The sequence below is a fragment of the Poeciliopsis prolifica genome, unplaced genomic scaffold (genome assembly GCF_027474105.1).
Source record: "Poeciliopsis prolifica strain line A6 unplaced genomic scaffold, Auburn_PproV2 SCAFFOLD006, whole genome shotgun sequence".
NCBI classification, from domain to species: domain Eukaryota; kingdom Metazoa; phylum Chordata; class Actinopteri; order Cyprinodontiformes; family Poeciliidae; genus Poeciliopsis; species Poeciliopsis prolifica.
In genome coordinates, this window is record NW_026562381.1 from 3,912,299 (window position 1) to 3,917,188 (window position 4,890).

The 4,890-nt window shown below is 37.3% G+C and overlaps 1 long non-coding RNA gene across 1 annotated transcript; it reads left to right on the forward strand.

Annotated features, from left to right (window-relative positions):
- Positions 1-1,353: 1,353 nt before the first annotated feature.
- On the forward strand, positions 1,354-2,976 carry LOC129360385 (uncharacterized). Its single transcript, XR_008606036.1, has 2 exons — positions 1,354-1,564; positions 2,379-2,976. It is a non-coding gene; the product is annotated as an uncharacterized LOC129360385 (long non-coding RNA).
- Positions 2,977-4,890: the final 1,914 nt, after the last annotated feature.

A 4,890-nucleotide genomic window follows, 5' to 3' on the forward strand; every position in this document is an offset into this window, starting at 1 on the left:
AAATTTTAACAACAGCAAAGCCATTTTTAATTATTTTTTTCCAGCTCAACGTGTTAAAAAGAAGCCCAATTGGGCGGAAACCAGCCCCAATCTGGCAACACTGCCCCAGGGTGAAATTCCTGGTCTGCGGCCCAAATACCGAAATTCCAAATCTGTCCAAATCACACAGATTCACACACGCGCCCCCTCCTCTCCGCTTTCCTGGTCCCACAACACACCTGGTTTCATTTAAACCAAACCCCCGCAAAAGCCCCAGGCTCCCCACCCTCCTCCCACTTACCCCCCATCTATCTGTGCTCACCAGCTTCTCCTTTCCTCCAACTGTAAGCCCTCGCTGTCGTCCAATCTGACATGAGGGGATATTTATAGCAGTGGGAGAAAGAAGTTAATGGAATGTGGGCCAAGAAAAAAATCAAGCGACTTTCCAAAGAACTAGCAGGGAAAACCTGTCGGTTTCTTCCTGAAACAAAATGCTGAAAACTGGAGTCACGTTCCTTTCTTGTTAGTACTTGACTCAAGGATTTCTGTTTCCTTGCGTTATGATGCAAACTAATCGGGATGTTGCCTAACCAAAGGTAGTCCTTCTGAGTCAACTTGGGGTCAAACAATAAAACAGCGGAAGAAAAATAAGTTTTAAATGGAGAAATTAGTGGGTTATTTTAAAAATGAATTAATTTAATTTAACTCCAGTTCCATATTAAAGTAGTTATATCTTTTAAACTTTCAAATATTTCTGCCACCACTTGACAAATTTGTGTTTTATTCAAGTGACTGAAGTCTACTTGAAAAACTGCTCAGATATAATAATTAGCTGTATGAGTGTTTGTCTGTGTGGTGAGATATTTTCTCTATTTCTATTTTATTGTATATGCATTTTTAAAAACTTTTTTAACTAGCAGATGCAAATTACCTTATGCTATAAACTGGTGCAATGCATCAGATGGTGACGTTTATGTTTGATAAAGTTTTATTATTATTATTTTATTCTATTGTATGCTCTCTGAAGTTAAATTAAACTAAAAAAATTGCTGTTCCTATTGAAACAGCAGTGAGAATCCGAATGTGCAGAACGATTGCTGCAGAAAATGCAAGAAAGAGCAGAACAAAGCATAAGAAGTAGAGAAAAAACAGAAGAAACAAGTCATACATGAAATCTTTTGCTAAATAGTGAAATTTAGCAAAAGATGTAGCATAATTCAGCAGGAGCAGAATTTTGTATGAAACCTGAAATATTTGAAAAAGTTCAATTGTAAAATTTAGCAGAAGATGCACATGGGCATTCACCGTCCAGCTTTGCTTTGTTCTTTCTCATGAAAACATTTGGACTGAAACTGACTGACTGAGCTGCCAGATATGAAAACTGTAAGACGGACAGAGAGTCTGGAGAACCGTGGATCAGACGTCGGCCCAGCCAGCCTGGCAGAGATCAGAGTCCGCCCTGCGATTGGTGGCTTCCTGCCCAGCAGGAAGTAGTGAACGGCGTTTTAAAGCTGCTGCTGACGTCACATGGAAGCTGGACCAGAAATGGCTCTGCTGAAGGATTGGCTGCTGCTGCTGGGGCTGGGTGAGTCAGACACACTTCCACTGGCTCTGAATGCTTTGAGTTCTGTGTGTTATTTATTTATTTTATTAAAAAGTTGTCATTTTGGTTCCTCATTTCTATTATGTGGCTTTATTTAGCAACAGAAACAGAAAGTTCCTTCTCCAGGTTTTGCAGTAAGCTCAGCGTCTCTGCAGAAGAGAATCATTGGAGATCAGAACTGTAGAGACGATGATCTATGATCTATCATGTGATGATCTATAGATCTGATCTATAGATATACTCAAACAGAAGAAAAGTTCTGTGGCGAATCTCTGATCAGTGATCGGTGGGTTCTGACCGCAGCGAGAAAAAGTTTCACTGAAAAATCACCAATAACTGATTGTTTCTTTAATAATTGTCTATTTTTGCCGAGGGTTAATGAGGTACTTGTAGGAGTTCATCCTAGAAGTGCTCCAAAGCGGATGTATACAATCTCAACATGAGGTTTATAGAGACAGCAACGGTCATCAACATGACATCATGTCAGGAAAAACAACAATCCGACCAATCAAACTGCCTGACTGTCCAGATACTGCAAGTTTTATCTTCTCAAATTTCAGAACTTGGTTCTTGGTCTGTCGGATGAGGCACAGTTCTGCTCTGGTCTCCCAGAGTTAGTTATTTTCTTCATATGACTCATGTTTAGTTTTGTTTTTCTTGCGTTGATACAAAAGTAAAAAATACATTTCATACATAACATCCTGCAGTTTAATAACCACAGACAACAAGGTGATGTCCTGAGCAAAATGTGTCAACACTTAAACAGACATTACATGTTTATGCTTTTTCTCTACAGTCCCACAAAGTCCAGCTGATCTTCAGTGTGCAGAGTTTAAGATTGATGAACATGAGAAGTTGGAAAAGTCGGGGACTTTGTGCTCAGCTACCAGAAGTGGTTCAGTGTGGAAAGCTCTAAGAAGCCTTTAAGCAATTTCCTGCACAAAATTCATACATTGTTTCTGTTTTATCAAATAAATCACAGCAGCAAATCGACTAAAAGCTTTGTGTTTGTGACAGGGCGACTGGTGCAGGATATGTGTTCAAGAACAGGCTGTATGGCGTTGGTTCCTTCGTTGGAGATCCACTGTATGTGTTGACAAAACCAACTGGTTTCCTGGATGTCTGTGACTACAAGCAGTGGATAGATGACACAATTAATTAACCAAAAACCCGAGGTTGCTAAATGTTGCTAAATGTTCCCAGCACCATAAAATGACAAAGTTTAAGCTTTAATTTTCAGTTGATTCATTTTCTGATTTCCAGCTGAATTATTTGGGGATTTAAGTTAATCTGCGATGATATCTTATTTCTCAATAAGTGAAGCTGCTGTTTGTAATAATCAGTAATAATATCCACAGTCACAGGACTGCTGGAGATAAATGGCTGTTCTCTGATCAGATTGTCGCTCTTGTGCTTATTTCTGGTTGTTAGTGAAGAAAACAACAGATTTTAAAATATTGAACACATATTAAACCTGAAAGGCTGTTAAACGAACTTAGAATCCAGAAAAACTACTTCCAGAATAGGAACATTAAAAATGTGAACATACTTGAAAAACCCAGGGGATTCTCACTTCCTTATACTTATCTAGCAACAAGTTCAGGATCAGAACAAACTTAGAATCCAGAAAAAAATACTTTTTAGACTCCTATTCTTCCAACCCAGAACAGGAATTAGACCAGAGGATACTTCTTGTTCTTCTGCGCTTCACAGCAAAGGCCCAATAAACCAATGATTATATATTGTTTAATAATAAACAACTAAAATTGTTGTTTTATAGAGTTATGAAAAACAACTTTTTTTTATAAGTTGTAAAACAATTTCTTTTTACAACTTTTCCAAATAGTTGTAAAATAAATATGGAAACCTTATTTGTAAAATATAGCAAAAAAGTTTGCTATATTTTTGCTACATAGCAAAAGATATATAACATTATTCAGCAGAATTTTGTATAAAACCTGAAATATTTGGAAAAGTACATTAGTAAAATTTAGCAGAAGACGTAGCATAATTCAGAAGAAGCAGAACATTTGAAGTTTGCAGACAGTAAAAGCAAAAGGTATTTGCAGAAACGTAGACGAGAATAAAACAGAAACACGTCGAGTAAATAGGTTTTCTGTCTGCACTCCAGAAGAGTTTGACAGAAAACATTCGTTTTCAGTCTTTAGTAGAAGAAATACATGCATAAATTATGTCTGTAAATATCTATGAACAGCATCATTTTGTTTGCCAACAAGCATAAGTTAAAAACTCATTAGTTACTAAAAACACTCAATAGAGAATTTCACCAGAGGATTGTAACCCTTAAAACAATCAAATATCTGCATAAAACTTAAATCGCAATTGTGGATAAACTGTAAGAGATAATCAAAAGCCTAAAAATATGAAGCTAGTTTACAGTCTTGTGACTTGTTTCAAAGATGAATGAAGTTTCTATGTTGAAGTTGACAGAAGTACTAAGTTGTGAAAAATCAGAAGATTTTCGTAGAATTTCAATGTATTTCAATGGGGCTGAAATTTGCACAAAAGTGCAAATATTTCAAAAAGTACAAAAGTAAAATTGAGAAAGGAATATAGCAGAAATCTCCAGAAGAACATTTCGATACATGAATTAGTAAAATTGGTTAGTTTGCAGAAGTAGTTAACCGGATCTTAATCGGCGAGAATGCAGGAATCTCACTGCTGATTAAATCAAATGTATATAGTTGCTGATAAAGATGCAAAGATTGATTCCTCCTAAAGTGAGTCCTTCATGAGGCTCTTAAGTAACAGTTCTTCAGTCATAGGCTTTTTCAGAACCACTGTGACACAGACTGCTACAGTAAATTCTGCCCATAGCCATCATCATTTCATTTCCTTTTGGGATTAATAATGCACTTTTGTAATCAGGTTTTCTGATTTATTCCACGTTTTTTGATGTGCACCTCCAGTTTTTTGGTGTTTTCAAAGCCTCAGCCCTTTTGTGTGCTTTGTTTGTTTATATGGTGGCAGAAAAAGCAGCTGTCATTACGGCCACCCCCTCTCCAAACGGCCCCTCCTGGCTGCTCCCCCACGGCCACACACAGACACCCCACACACATAATGTTCACATCCAGATTAAAAACACTCAAATAGTTCAAACTCAGTGCAGCGTTTTTAAAAAAAAACATAAAGGATTTGATTCACTTTTTCCCCTTCTGCTCTCTTATCTCCACCCAGCGGATAATAAATCCTGTCCTCTGCTGGGTTAATGGGAACATCTCTGCCATTTAACGCTGCACATAAAACACAAAGACGTGTTAAATGGGAAAAATAAAACAGAACGACGC